Source organism: Phyllobates terribilis, unplaced genomic scaffold (assembly GCF_046119375.1).
Source record: "Phyllobates terribilis strain yellow unplaced genomic scaffold, ASM4611937v1 Scaffold_35__1_contigs__length_13245226, whole genome shotgun sequence".
Lineage (NCBI taxonomy): Eukaryota > Metazoa > Chordata > Amphibia > Anura > Dendrobatidae > Phyllobates > Phyllobates terribilis.
In genome coordinates this window covers 295,034-311,494 of record NW_027362795.1, presented here as the reverse complement: position 1 = coordinate 311,494, position 16,461 = coordinate 295,034, and the positions used below count along the sequence as shown (strand labels likewise).

The following is a 16,461-nucleotide window of genomic DNA, read 5'->3' as shown; positions in this document are numbered from 1 at the left end:
CTAGAAGAAATTCGACATGATAATGAATTATTTTATTTCTACTGTATATGTGCTATAGGTATCCAAGTGATAGTTCAGGCTAGTTAATGCTACACTCTGTGGTATGGATGGATATAGACCTACAAATGTGATCAAAATTGTTGGTACCCCTCGTTTAATGAAAGAAAACCCCACAATGGTCACAGAAATAACTTGAATCTGACAAAAGTAATAATAAATTAAAAACCTTTGAAAATGAACAAATGAAAGTCAGACATTGCTTTTCAGCTTCCACAGAATTTTTAAAAAAATGAAAACTCATAAAATAGGCCTGGACAGAAATGATGGTACTCTTAACTTAATATTTTGTTGAACAACCTTTTGAGGCAATCACTGCAATCAAACAATTTCTGTAACTGTAAATGAGACTCCTGCACCTCTCGACAGGTATTCTGGCCGACTCCTCATGAGCAAACTGCTCCAGTTGTCTCGCGTTTGAAGGTTGCCTTTCCCAGACGGCATTTTTCAGCTCTTTACAAAGATGCTCAACAGGATTTAGGTCAGGGCTCATAGAAGGCCACTTCAGAATAGTCCAATGTTTCCTCTTAGCCATTCTTGGGTGTTTTTAGCTGTGTGTTTTGGGTCATTATCTTCTTGCAAGACCCATGACCTGCGACTGAGACCAAGCTTTTTGACACTGGGCAGCACATTTCTCTCTAAAATCCCTTGATAGTCTTGAAATTTCATTGTACCCTGCACAGATTCAAGACACCCTGTGCCAGATGCAGCAAAGCAGCCCTAGAACATAACAGAGCCTCAACCATGTTTCACAGTAGGGACAGTGTTCTTTTCTTTATATGCTTCATTTTTCCGTCTGTCAACATAGAGCTGATGTGCCTTGCCAAAAACTTCCATTTTTGTCTCATCTGTCCATAGGACATTCTCCTAGAAGCGTTGTGGCTTGTCAACATGTAGTTTGGCAAATTCCAGTCTGGATTTTTTATGATTTTTTTTCCAACAATGGTGTTCTCCTTGGTTGTCTCCCATGAAGTCCACTTTGGATCAAACAACGACGGATGGTGCGATCTGACACTGATGTTCCTTGAGATTGAAGTTCACCTTTAATCTCTTTAGAAGTTATCCTGGGCTCTTTTGTTACCATTCGTATTATCCGACTCTTTGATTTGTCATCAATTTTCCTCCTGCGGCCACGTCCAGGGAGGTTGGCTACAGTCCCATGGATCTTAAATTTCTGAATAATATGTGCAACTGTAGTCACAGAAACATCAAGCTGCTTGGAGATGGTCTTATAACCTTTACCTTTAACATGCTTGTCTATAATTTTCTCTTTCTAATCTCCTGAGACTACTTTTTCCTTTGCTTCCTCTAGTCCATGTTGAGTGTGGTACACACCATGTCACCAAACAGCACAGTGAGTATCTGTAGCCCTATATACAGGCCCACTGACTGATTACAAGATTGTAGACACCTGTGATGCTAATTAGTGGACACAACTTAATTTAACATGTCTCTTTTGTCACATTATTTTCAGGGGTACCATATTTTCTGTCCAGGCCTATTTCATGAGTTTATTTTTTTTCAAAAATCTGTGGAAGCAGGGTTGAAAAGTAATGTCTGATTTTCATTTGTTCATTTTCATAGGTTTTTAATTTATCATTACTTTTGTCAAATTCAAGTTATTTCTGTGACATTGTGAGTTTTTCTTTCATTAAACGAGGGGTACCAACAATTTTGACCACGTGTGTATAACATCGCATAATAGCCAGTGATAATTCTCTTGCTATAGAAAAATCTTCAAATACAGTAGCCACAAATTTAGAGTCCCTAATGTAGCTGGGAATTTCTTGCACTAGTGGTTGAAGATAGAAATCTATCCACACACCCAGTCTCTCTCCCATAGAACCTAAGCCCGCTACTATTGGTCTGAGTGGTGGTGGAAATATGTTTTTGTGGTCCTTAGGAAATTAATGATATATAGGTATGAAAGGTTGTTCCACATAGAGCTGTTCCGCCAGTTTTTTTTATCCAAGGCTCCTGTACTCAAACCTTCTTGTAGCAATATATATAATTCCATATTGAAATCATTGGTGAGGTCTCTGATTAGTTCCAAATACACATCAGTATTTCTTGTTTCTTAAATTAATCAAATTGAGCTTGAGCTAAATAGAATGTAATACCACTATTGTGCCCCACTTGTCTGCTTGTCTGCTGTCAAATCCATATTAGTTTTGATTTCCCTCAGGGCAATTTTTTCTTTTCTAGTTAGATTGTTATTTTTATTTCCATTATGAGTGATTTCATTTGTTTAGAGAAACCAAATCCTTTTCAATAAGATCCTGAACTGGTCTAAAACCATGGAACATGATTGAAGTGGATTAAAGGATGGATTTCCCCTATGAAACAGACTATTCAGAGAGGTATCAGATTTCATAGATTCCCTCTCCAATGATTTCAATTGTAATAACACCTTTTGTTCTGAAAAAGATTTGTTAGGAGTAATATCAGAATTAACTGTTGCAACATCAGTAATATTTTCAACATCAATATCAGAGCTATCAAAATGACATTTCACAGTAAGGGTCCGCGCCAGTCTATTAACATTCAAAATTGTTCTAATACAGCAAACTCGTTGGTAGGGGGAAAACTTAAAAGTGATAATTGTTCCTCTGATAACACAAAATTGGACAAATTCCAAATCGGTAGCTCTAATAGCGGTGGTTTCTGTTCCGGGTGGTATATCTGTTTCCGCTTGTGTTTGCGGCCCCCCTTTCCTCCGTTTTTTGGCATGCTAGTAGATGTATTTTGCTGGATACTTCTGCTGGTCATAAATTGCTGATTTTCACTTGCTGAGCTTACTGAGGAATCTGAATGTTCATCTGATTTGATGTAGGAAAGGTAGAAGAAAAATCTGTAGAAACAGCCATACCCTTCAAACTGACTTTGGCAGGTTTTGTTGTACGTTAGTAGGGACGTTTTTTTAGAATAGAAAATGGAGCTTTATTCCAATCATACACTTTGTTCTGTGAGTAATCCTCACTATCATGTTTGAATTTCGTTTTTTTAAATGTTCATAATAAAATCTTCTATCTTCGCTAAATTAGCTTTCAGTTTGTCATTATGGCTAGTGAAATCCTTGTTGTGCACAAATTTGTCCAATGAGAATTGGATACAAAAACTAAAACAGAAATAAAAAGTTCCAGCTCCTCATATTTCAGGATTAACCCATCAACTTCAATGAACAATTGCTAAGGATGCAGTTCCACTCTGTGTGAAATGTCTCATCATACAGGGCTGTGGCCACTTATTTTAGCCTTAATCCCCTTGGTATCATCTCCTTTTTCACATACATTTCCAGAGTTGTAAAATCCCAGCAGATTATTAATTCTTGAGATTTTTAAATCTCAGGCAGGATCTAATACTACAATATTAATGACAGTTTTCTTTACACCTTGGACATGGTATATCACTAGTTTCTATATTTATTCTATATTGTATCACAAATATTTTTATTTTTTCTACATGTCAATGATATTCATTTTAGAGGATAATAATATATGTGTCACTAACCTTTTTATTTCCCTTTTGTCTATGGTAATCATACTGACCTCAGAGACTAGTGAGCACATGATAACTATTATCTTTAATTACAATCTACCTTTATATGCTCACTAGTCCACAGTTCAGACAGACCATGATTAAGACTGCACGTCGAAATGTAGGTCGAGACAGCTGTGATCCTTGTGTGCACTAAGACATATTATGGTGGTAGCAGCATTTTTTTAATGGCTCAATAAAAGCTATGTTTTATTCAAGTTCAAAGCCTGATACGATGGGTCATTCCTCCTATTTTATTATTCATGAACCAGGCTGCTCTGGCTGGATCTGAGCGAGGCTGAGACTGAGCGGACTTTACTGACCTTTTTTTTTCTCAGATATTAAAATGTTTCAAAAGAAAATTGGCACCAACAATTCTTGTAATAATAAAAAAAAAAACCTGCAAAAAGCACAAGACACATTTTGTTACTTTTTAACAAGTTAATCATTTGTTTTAAAAGAAATTAAGTCTTTTGAGCACCAGAACAGATGTACCCAGCAGGGATGGCACAGGTACAGCTGCTACACCAACCCTGGCAGTTTAACCACTTACTGCTGTCAAATGCAAACATGGCATCTAAGAAGGTTTGACAGAGTTCGGTCAATGCCCCTCCTCCCCAAGTACTCGATATTATGTGGCTGCCTAGTTATTCCGATACTTAAATGCCTAATAATGGTGCCTGGGCCTGCAATGTACAAAAGTCTATTAGGCCGGGCCAGAGGCAGCGTCCAATAAGTTACCTTTTAACGCCTCCAAACACATTAGACTAAAACACACGTAACTTTTTTATTTTTTGGCAAACAGAGCTGTAAGATCGATTATTGTTTGCAGGTCGAGTGGCACATTTTTTTGGTACCATTTTGCATATATTTTTTGATCGCTTTTTATGCAGATTTTTCAGACATAAAATGAACAAAAACCAGCAATACAGTAATTTTTTCTATATTTTTTGTGCCATTCGCTGCGCAGTAAAAGTGATCAGACCGATTTGTTCATCGGGTCGGTGCGATTACAGCAATACCAGATTTATAATTTTTGTGCTTTGCTATTTTTACAGACTAAAAATAATATTTTACAAAAATGAATTTGTTTTGGCATTGCCATTTTCTGAGAGTTGAAACTTTTTTATTTTTTTTTGCCAAATGAGCTATATTAGGGCTATTAGCTATATTAGGGCTTGTTTTTTGCGGTTTGGTGGTTTCATTTTTACCATTTTTTTTTTTAACACAACTTTTTGATCACTAATCAGTATGATGAATAAGCGATGTTTTGGTGTGCATTTATTTTTATTTTTTTTACGGTGTCCGCGAAACAGAATAAATAACATGCCAGTTTTACAGAGCGGGTCATTCCGGATCCAGTGATACCAACTGTGTGTACTTTTTTTTTGTTGTTGTTTATTTTTGTTGCATCACAATCGCTGCGTTTTAAATGGCGAAACGGCTTTTCGTGATGTGTGCGGTTTTTTGTGTTTTTTACATACTTAATTTCACTGTGGGACATGTATAATTTTATTTTTTTTATCACTGGTCTCATAAACTGCAGTACTCGTGTACTGCAGTGTATGAGAATAGTCAGCTTATAGCTAGATCTCACAGACCACTGTACCCTGGGGTCATCACGTGAAGTCAGGGTACCATAGTAAGCATCGGGAGCAGCAATTCTCATTGCGGGGGTCCGGTGGTTACAAAGGGGGTCTTGTGACCCCCTTGTAACAACATAAATAGTGCTGTCGCGATTAACAGCGGTATTTAAGGGGTTCATCGGTCGCAAAAACGTCTGGGGCCGATACTGCAGGGTGTCAGCTGTCATAATGTTGTTAATGAGCTGACTGCACAATTTTAGTTAAATCACATCCATAACAACTTTATTATATGCTATTATCCTATACACAGCAACGTAGATAGAAATCACAGGTCCTACAGGAATAGCTGTACTTGGGCCCCCAACCTCAAAAGGGCAAAAAATTATCATAATAAAATATATATATATATATATATATATATATATATATATATTTTACAGACCAAAAGTTTGGACACACCTTCTCATTTAAAGATTTTTCTGTATTTTCATGACTATGAAAATTGTACATTCACACTGAAGGCATCAAAACTATGAATTAACACATGTGGAATTATATACTTAACAAAAAAGTGTGAAACAACTGAAAATATGTCTTATATTCTAGGTTCTTCAAAGTAGCCACCTTTTGCTTTGATGACTGCTTTGCACACTCTTGGCATTCTCTTGATGAGCTTCAAGAGGTACTACATAAGGAGCATAATGGGGGCATTATACATACTGCATAAGGGGCATAATGGGGGCATTACACTGTGTGGGGGCATCATACATCCTGCATAAGGGGCATAATGGGGGCATTACACTGTGTGGGGGCATCATACATCCTGCATAAGGGGCATAATGGGGGCATTACACTGTGTGGGGGCATCATACATCCTGCATAAGGGGCATAATGGGGGCATTACACTGTGTGGGGGCATCATACATCCTGCATAAGGGGCATAATGGGGGTATTACACTGTGTAGGGGCATCATACATCCTGCATAAGGGGCATAATGGGGGCATTACACTGTGCAGGCATCATACATCCTGCATAAGGGGCATAATGGGGGCATTACACTGTGTGGGGGGCATCATACATCCTGCATAAGGGGCATAATGGGAGCATTACACTGTATGGGGCATCATACATCCTGCATAATGGGCATAATGGGGGCATTACACTGTGTGGGGGCATCATACATACTGCATAAGGGGCATAATGGGGGCATTACACTGTGTGGGAGCATCATACATACTGTATAAGGGGCATAATGGGGGAATTACACTGTGTGGGGGCATCATACATCCTGCATAAGGGGCATAATGGGGGCATTATACTGTGTGGGGGCATCATACATCCGGCATAAGGGGCATAATGGGGGCATTACACTGTGTGGGGGCATCATACATCCTGCATAAGGGGCATAATGGGGGCATTACACTGTGTGGGGGCATCATACATCCTGCATAAGGGGCATAATGGGGGCATTACACTGTATGGGGCATCATACATCCTGCATAAGGGGCATAATGGGGGCATTACACTGTGTGGGGGCATCATACATACTGCATAAGGGGCATAATGGGGGCATTACACTGTGTGGGGGCATCATACATCCTGCATAAGGGGTATAATGGGGGCATTACACTGTGTGGGGGCATCATACATACTGCATAAGGGGCATAATGGGGGCATTACACTGTGTGGGGGCATCATACATCCTGCATAAGGGGCATAATGGGGGCATTACACTGTGTGGGGGCATCATACATCCTGCATAAGGGGCATAATGGGGGCATTACACTGTGGGGGGGCATCATACATCCTGCATAAGGGGCATAATGGGGGCATTACACTGTGTGGGGGCATCATACATCCTGCATAAGGGGCATAATGGGGGCATTACACTGTGTGGGGGCATCATACATCCTGCATAAGGGGCATAATGGGGACATTACACTGTGTGGGGGCATCATACATCCTGCATAAGGGGCATAATGGGGGCATTACACTGTGTGGGGGCATCATACATCCTGCATAAGAGGCATAATGGGGGCATTACACTGTGTGGGGGCATCATACATCCTGCATAAGGGGCATAATGGGGGCATTACACTGTGGGGGGCATCATACATCCTGCATAAGGGGCATAATGGGGGCATTACACTGTGGGGTCAGTAAAGGGGTCCTGTACTATGAGGACAATACGTTTCCTCCCTTCCTGTCTCCATAGTTGGGTCGTATGTATCGATTACAGGAAACAGAACAAAAGCCTTATGATTCTTATAAAGGGGCAACACAAGACCCTAAAAGAGTCTCGGTGCTGAAGGGGTTAATGCCCCCTGCGCCCAGTAATGGGGTCTCCACATACCTCCACCTGCAGAGCCGCCACCACATATATGGCTGCTCTGTGCGCACAGGACCTGTGATGAGGTCACAGGAGGGGAGGAGTCAGGGGTCACATGATCAGGGGCCTCAGTGGATGCAGGACTCTGCTGTGCTGGTTGTCATGGTGCTGGATGAGCTGAAGTTTATGTGTGGGGTCAGGAGGGGTTTACAGTGTGGATGTAGCAGAGCCGCGCGTGTACGAGGCGTACGGAGCAGAGCCGCATGTGTGCGAGATGTACGGAGCAGAGCCGCGTGTGTACGAGGTGTACGGAGCGGAGCCGCGCGTGTACGGAGCGGAGCGGAGCCGTGTGTGTACGGAGCGGAGCCGCGTGTGTACGAGGTGTACGGCGCGGAGCCGCGTGTGTACGAGGTGTATGGAGCAGAGCCGCCTGTGTACGAGGTGTACGGAGCGGAGCCGCGCGTGTACGAGGCGTACGGAGCGGAGCCGTGTGTGTACGGAGCGGAGCCGCGTGTGTACGAGGTGTACGGAGCGGAGCGCGTGTGTACGAGGTGTACGGAGCGGAGCCGCGAGTGTACGAGGTGTACGGAGCGGAGCCGCGTGTGTATGAGGTGTACGGAGCGGAGCCGCGTGTGTACGAGGTGTATGGAGCAGAGCCGCGTGTGTACGAGGTGTATGGAGCAGAGCCGCGTGTGTACGAGGTGTACGGAGCGGAGCCGCGTGTGTACGAGGTGTATGGAGCAGAGCCGCGTGTGTACGAGGTGTATGGAGCAGAGCCGCGTGTGTACGAGGTGTATGGAGCGGAGCCGCGTGTGTACGAGGTGTATGGAGCGGAGCCGCGTGTGTACGAGGTGTACGGAGCGGAGCCGCGTGTGTACGAGGTGTACGGAGCGGAGCCGCGTGTGTACGAGGTGTACGGAGCGGAGCCGCGTGTGTACGAGGTGTACGGAGCGGAGCCGCGTGTGTACGAGGTGTACGGAGCGGAGCCGCGTGTGTACGAGGTGTACGGAGCGGAGCCGCGTGTGTACAAGGCGTGCAGAGCCACGCGTGTGCGAGGCGTGCAGAGCAGTGTATATATGGAGCCCTGTGTGTACGCTGTATACAGCTGTATACCCCCCAGGTTCGGTTGCAGACACCGCGGCTCTTTATCTGACACTGGACACTCAGTAAAACTGCGCTCGGACGTCTCTCGTTTCTCGCACAGATATTGATAACATAAGATGGAGTCAGACGAACCCTCCTACAAAACCTGATAACAAAGTCATTACTACAGGACGGGATGAGAAAGGGATTTATTCTACAAGAAACGCTGGGGCCACAAATGAGAGAATCCGGGCCCCGTGGCTGGATACTCCGGACCCCAGGCGTGTTAGGAGCAGACGGGGTCTTTGTCCCTGGAGCTTCTCTGCTCGGTATAACGAGACTCTGATCTTGTCCTTATAAAGAGGGTTGGAGTAGAATAGAAGCTGCCTGAATATGAGGACCTTGTCTGATCTCTATGTCCTTGTGTACAGAGCTATGGAGATGGCGCTATTCTCTGTATAATAGATGTGATGTCGCTGGAGCCCTAATATTCCTGTACAGGGGTCTCTGTAGAGATAATCTTACCCCAGCATTATGGATTGGGAGAAGGGAAAAAGGGATTGGGGACATTTTATTGTAATTTCCCTTTAAAAAAATGTAATAAAAAAATAACTGATTATAGAAAGTGGTTTGTTTTCCCACCATGTTATTTGTAGGAGAAGTCGAGAGCCGAGGCTGAAGATGCTTTAGCTCCAGAAGTCTACAAAAGAGGGAGGATTGGCAACGCCAAATGTCCTTGTCTATTTTGGGATTGGGAGTTAGGAAAAGGGGCAGGAGAACATTTTGGGATTTGTTTTGGGGGGTGGGGGCAAGAGATGCAATATTTGTCCGTATAGTGTAAATATATGAATACAGTTAGATCCAGAAATATTGGGACAGTGAATCTTTGTGATTTCAGCTCTGCAGGCCACTAATCTGGATTTAAAGTGAAACAATAGTGATGAGCAAGCACTAAAATGCTTGGATGCTCGTTGCTTTTATGCTGGACCCGAGCAATGAGCCCAATGTAAGTCTATGGGAAACTAAAGCATTTTTCAGGCAGCTCCCTCCGGTGGTCTGCAGGGGGCCTAAAAATTGCCCAAATCGATGGGAACAGTGCTCAAATGACTTGGGAACAGCATGGGGAAGACCCCTGGAAGAATTTCTGACTCCCAGGTCACTGCTGTCAACATCGTTGTCAAAGGTATTACACCACTTTTACGGACTCACAATAAAACATACAAAAACGAAACCAAAATTGATTTTCCTGGGAAATATGTTAAGGAACATACTTTCCAGGGTAATGACTTGTATATAAGGCAAAATAAATAAGCAAAAACAAAAATACTCCTCCACACCTTGGGCTATGTTAACATGTAGCGTTTTTGACACGTTTTTGCACTTTTGCATTGCTTTCAACCAAGACTAATGCATTCACTGGGAAATGTCATTTTAACATTTTACAACCTTATCTGGCCATGTGGTGTGTGACACATCATCAGACACATGCATACAGTGCTGAAAAGATATGGGTACAGCATGGGGAAGACCTCTGGAAACATCTCTGACTCCCAGGTCACTGCGTAAAACCATAGTCATCAGACGTGATCCTATATTACTGCGGTAATAATACAGACATTTTTGGCAACGTGACAAATATTAAACGCCATTTAAATGGGCAAGGCGAGTGGCAAGGGAGGGGGAAGTGGACATGCACGCCGATGCCGTGGGCAACATGAAACTGTGCCTTCTGAGGGAGCACAACAGGCACCCACATCATGTCGAACTACCTTCCTGTCCCAATTTCTAGGGGGCCGCGTAATACCACTCTTGAAGCCAGAGCAGTGTGAAAAGGTTGTTGGTTGGTGTTAGAAAAACTAACACTTCCTTACTTTAGGTAAGGGTACGGTGAGAATAGAGAGGAAAACAATCTTGAATTGTGTGGATAAAACAAAAGCTTATTTAATGTTCATTCAAAGGTGGTTACAAAAATGAAGAAAATATTTCATAGCACATAAAAAGAAGACTCAGGATAGAAGAGAGAAAGGAAACAATTATAGGTTCTTACGTATCCAGTATAGAAGCATGATCCGTGTTGGAGCTACTCGAGGAATGAGTGATCTCCCCCATTCATGTCTGGGTCTGCTTATATACCATCTCGCCTCATAGACATACATTGGAGAATATTTTTACAGTTTCATAACCCAATATGGCGACTTGCTGATATATTAGTAGCTTCTACCATATTAGAACGAAACTAGTAACTCGTGACATATGCATTTTGGCTATGTGCACATCACCTCTTGTTGGTATATTTTAAACATATGGCTAATGACCTTTAACCCCTTCGCAACCTTGGGTTTTGTCGTTTTTGCTTTTTCGTCTTTTGCTCCCCTTGTTCCCAGAGCCATAGCGTTTTTATTTTTTGGACAATATGGCCGTGTGAGGGCTTATTTTTTGCGGGACAAGTTGTACTTTTCAACGCCATTACTAGTTTTACCATATCGTGTGCGGGAAAACGGGAAAAAAATTCCAAGTGCGGTAAAATTGCAAAAAAAGTGCAATACCACAGTTGTTTTTTATTTATTTTTTTTACCACGTTCACTGAATTCTAAAACTGACCTGCCATTCTTATTCTCCAGGTCATTACGAGTTCGTAGATACCAAACATTTATAGGTTATTTTATATTTAAGTGGTGAAAAAAAATTCCAAAATTTGGTAAAAAAAACTAAAAAAAAATAGCGCCATTTTCCGAGACCTGTAGTGTCTCCATTTTTCGTTATCCGTGGCTGGGTGAGGGCTTATTTTTTGCGCGCCGGGCTGATGTTTTTATTGATAACATTTTGGGGTAATTGCGATGTTTTGATCGCCCGTTATTGCATTTTATTGCAATTTTGCGGCGACCAAAAAACGTAATTCTGGCGTTTAGAATTTTTTTCTCGTTACACCGTTTACCGATCGGATTAATTCTTTTTTTATATTGATAGATGGGGCGATTCTGAACGCGGCGATACCAAATACGTGTATGTGGGTTTTTTTTTTTTATATTTTATTTTGAATGGGGCGAAAGGGGGGTGATTTAAACTTTTATATTTTTTTTATATTTTTAAAAACATTTTTTTTTAACTTACTGCATGCTTCAATAGTGTCCATAGGAAACTAGAAGCAGCAGTTGTCTGATCGTCTCTGCTACATACAGGGGATCAGCAGATCCCCTGCATATAGCAGAAATGGTCCTGTGCTATGAGTGCCGACCACTAGGTGGCGCTCATAGCGACGAGATCATGACAACCACAGGCGTCTGCTGCAGACCCTGGGTTGTCATGCCCACCCATCGGTGACTCGCGATCACGTGACGGGGTCGCCGATGGGCGGGGCTTATGACGCGCAACCCGGAAGTGCGCGTTAAATGCCGCTGTCGGAGATTGACAGCGGCATTTAACATGTTAACAGTTAACTGTTGCGGGCACATGTCAGCTGTAAGAATCAGCTGACATGTGCTCGGTTCAGTGAGGGCTCAGCGCAACAGCCCTCACTGAACCGGGGGTACGCAAATGTGCGTACTAATACGGCAAGGGTTGGAAAGGGGTTAAAGATCACTAGTTATCTCCAAATAACCCATATTGACAAGAGTCCTATAGGTTTGACAAACTGAACAGGTTTCTACCAAGGTCCCAGAATAACTCCAGTCTTTCTCTATATTTGAATCTAAGCATGGTAAGAGCCCAAGCATGTTAAAGCTTATGCATGTATCTTTCTATCCTAAGAAATTTATATTTTACAGTCCCCCCCCCCGATTATGATTTAAAAAATATCATAATCAATCCTAAACTCATTCTCTCACCATTCATATCACATTAATTCTTTATTCTGAAAACCTGGTATCAACACCTGTATTGAATGTCATCTGAGTTTCCAAAATCTTCTAAATTAAAAATAAAAATTCACTCAAAGAGTTATATTTTTTCTTTTTAACATTTCTCTTAAAATATCATCCTCCTTTTTCATTTCTATATCTCTTGGCATATTTTCTTAATTTTACACTTGATAAAAATCTGAATAATAATACACAGCAAGACAATAAATATGATTACAATTGGATTTGTTAATACATTTCCTGCTGCCATTTTCGCTGAAGACTGTGACCAACTAGTTACTGATCTTCCTAGATTTTTCCACCAAGATGAGCCTGACATACTAGTCCACTCATGTTCAACATAATTTAAGCTACCTTGTTCATGTCTGAATACAATTTCAGCTTCTTTTAGTTATTTTGTTAACAAATTTAACAAACCTATGTCTTTCTTTATCTCATTTGTCCACATATCCCAAGGGGAATTATATATTTGTGACAAACTGAACTTTATCGGAAGGATTTTCAGATTTCTTGTCCCTATTGATGTAATATTAATACTTCCTTCCTTCTTGTAGATAGTTTTCACATTTCCCCCCATACAGTATAAACCTATTGTCAGATTTTCAGCATGTACACAAGATGAGAAGAATGCAGAAACAACATATTTTTCGGATATAACTTGAAAACAAATTTTGTTCGAGCTTATTGGGGTCACCAAATCATGTATCGTGTGCACATTCTCAATTCTGGCATGACATGAGGTATGATTATGGAAACACGAGTTATAAATGACTTTATCCTGTCCAGGTAGACACATTACCTTACAAACAAAATGTAAGTATGAAGAAATGTCTAATTGTTCAGTGTTTGTACCATCAAATGCCAAATCTGTGTCCTGTAATAGATAATATAGTAATTGTGTATTACTAACAGGAATGCCCAGAACAGTTATAGGAACCATGGTTTCTTCTTTTCCCGATATTGGGATTAGTGATGTTCCTATACAAATGTTCTGTTCACATCCTAACCACTTACTTACCCACAAATCTGTGTGATTTAACGCAAAATTATATTCTGCAGGCAAATTTCTCATTTTTCCTAAAGGTGTAATTCCACTTTGCAATGCCTGTGCAATCATTTTCAGATTGGTGGAATATTCAATCTGAATTTCTAGACATGCTCCGGCCACTTGGGATTCCTGCTCACTTTCTATTAGAGCTAAAGTAGCATCTTGTAGATGTGACACTGAAGATCCCAACACAGCAGCAGTGTTCAAAACCATCTTTTCAAGGAGTTGATTCAAACTTTTCTGAATTTTTACCCCTTTACCTCCAATATACCCAATATTTTCCAAATCTGATTTAAGTGTATGAATGTCCATAGTATTAATTAAACTTCCCACTGTTCCTAATCCCCCCAAAATACCTTCTAATACCCCCCTCTTACTTCTAACCTGTGTTGAAGTTCTTTTTCCAAACCATTGTTCTATTCCTATCTCCATGTTAATGAGATGTGATTGACATTGGGGATATCTGGAAGATATTTTCCAATTAGTTATATTGAAAGTCCATATCATAGTCATAAATACTCCATCTCTCAATAGAGGTTTAGATTGGAATTGATTGAATTGGAAAGGAGTAGATGGTTGAAACCTTGTCTGTGTACATACATTATCTACTGCTGACCAAACATTTACATCTTTACCTTGTTTATAATTATTTTTAGTTAAAACGCAACATTGATAATGTCCAGAATCCTAAGGGGATGGATTATCTAGAGAAAAAACAAAATTCTTATCCAACCATCTCACATTCCTTGATTGACCTCTGTGTATAACATTTGTTGGACCATTTGAAAAAGTTCCCAAAAATAATTTGGGTGGGAGACGAGACAGGTCCAAAGGAGTCACATGCATCACTTTGGAGGGATCGATAATATGCATATGCTCCTCCTCTTGGTTGGAGGACAGGAAGGATCGGGACAAAGCATCGGCTTTAATGTTCTTGTCAGCAGGGCGGTAATGTAGAGTGAAGTTGAAACGGGACCAAAGACCATCGAGCCTGACGCGGATTGAGTCTGCGCATTTTGTAGATATGCCAGGTTTTTGTGGTCAGTGTAGATTACCACCAGGGGCAGAGCCCCCTCTAGCTGGTGACGCCACTCCTCCAGTGCCAATTTGATGGCCAGCAGTTCTCGGTCTCCTATGCAGTAGTTGCGCTCGGACAAGGAGAAGAGCTTGGAGAAGAAGCCGCAGGTTACCATTCTGCCGGATGGAGACTTCTGGGTGAGCACCGCTCCTGCTCCGGAAGAGGAAGCATCAACCTCCAGAAAGAACTTTGTTGCAATCCGGACGGTGCAGCACTGGGGTAGAAGAGAAGGCTTGTTTTAAAGAGAGGAAGGCCTCCTCCGCTTCGGACGTCCATTCCTTAGGATTTGCTCCGTTATGGGTGAGCGCTGAGATGGGAGCAGTCCGGGAGGAGAAATGTGGGATGAAGTGGTGGTAATAGTTAGCGAAGCCCAGGAATCGCTGAATCGCCTTCAACCCCTCCGGCCGGGGCCACTTTAAGACGGCAGAGACCTTCTCGGGGTCCTTCTGTAGACCAGTCTTAGGGGTAATATAGCCCAGGAACGGAAGAGAGGTTTGCTCGAAGAGGCATTTCTCAAATTTTGCATATAAGTGGTTCTGCCTGAGCCTAAACAGAACCTGACGAACATCCCTCCGGTGTGTGGATAGGTCCGGAGAGAAGACCAAGATGTCGTCCAAGTATACCACCACGCATGAGTATAAGAGATCACGGAAGATGTCATTAACTAGCTCTTGGAAGACAGCTGGAGCGTTAGAGACCGAAGGGCATCACACGGTACTCGTAGTGGCCGTCCCGGGTATTGAATGCCGTCTTCCACTCGTCTCCCTGGCGGATCCGAACCAAGTTGTACGCCCCGCGAAGATCGAGCTTGGTGAAGATCTTCGCGCCTTTAAGGCGATGGAACAGTTCAGAGATGAGCGGCAGGGGGTACTTATTTTTAATGGTAATCTGGTTGAGTCCCCTATAATCAATACAGGGACGCAGAGAGCCATCCTTTTTCTTTACGAAGAAAAATCCTGCTCCAGCCGGGAAGGTAGATTTCTGGTTGAATCCTCTAGTAAGATTTTCTTCGATGTACTCCGACATGGCCTGAGTTTTGGCCAGCGACAAGGGGTAGACACGCCCACGGGGTGGAGAGGCGCCGGGTACCAGGTCGATAGGGCAGTCATATGGTCTATGAGGTGGCAGTGTCTCTGCTTCCTTCTTGTCGAAGACGTCTGCATAGGACCAGTAAGGTGACGGTAGACCACGTACATTAGCCGGGGTAGACGGAGGTAGAGCTGGACGAACCGGAACCAGGCAGGACTCATGGCATTTCTGACCCCAACGAAGCACTTCACCGGATCTCCAATTCAGGACGGGCCCATGTTTCTCTCCAGACCGAGCTGGAGAGCGTGAGAGAGACTGGACAGCATGTGAAAGGAGATCTTCTCTGAGTGCAGCATTCCCACCTGAAGGATTACAGGCTCTGTGACGAATAGGATGTTTACTGGAAGAAGTCTCCCGTCCACAGCGGCGACCGACAATGGTTCAGCCACACGTATAGTAGGAATCTGATACTGCTCCACTACCGCCTGTGAGATGAGATTCCCAGCAGATCCAGAATCCAGGAAGGCTGTCTCAAAGAAGTATGTCTTGCCACTGGAAATGTACAAACAGATAGAGTCAATGACAGAGAGGTTTTACTCTTGTCTAGGACGACCCCTCCAAGCCGTCCTAGACACTGGAGTTTCCCGGCTTCACCAGACAGGAGCGGATCAGGTGCTCCTTACTACCACAGTAGAAACAGCTCCCCTCGGCTCGGCGTGTCTCTTGGCGGGACTTAACCATCTTGGTCTGGTAAATCTGCATGGGTTCGGGCGAGCGTGCCCGGGGAGTTGCTGGTTGGGAGGCCGGTTTCTGGAAAATGGGAGCAAGATGAGGAAATCTTTTCTCCCGGGTAGTC

The 16,461-nt window shown here is 42.8% G+C and overlaps 2 protein-coding genes and 1 pseudogene across 2 annotated transcripts in view; 1 reads left to right on the top strand and 2 right to left on the bottom strand.

Moving 5' to 3' along the window:
* LOC141182574 (uncharacterized) overlaps positions 1–7,618 on the bottom strand; it is a 33,601-nt gene extending 25,983 nt beyond the window's left edge. The window contains exons 1-2 of the mRNA XM_073660727.1: positions 7,535–7,618; positions 3,918–3,994 (exon numbers count right to left, since the gene is read on the bottom strand). The gene's annotated coding sequence lies outside the window, so the exon portion shown is untranslated. The remainder of the gene's footprint in view (positions 1–3,917; positions 3,995–7,534) is intronic.
* LOC141182572 (uncharacterized) overlaps positions 1–16,461 on the top strand; it is a 449,915-nt pseudogene that overhangs the window by 317,110 nt on the left and 116,344 nt on the right.
* The window catches only part of LOC141182573 (uncharacterized), a 258,948-nt gene that overhangs the window by 178,558 nt on the left and 63,929 nt on the right, over positions 1–16,461 (bottom strand). The gene's annotated exons all lie outside the window — the stretch shown is intronic.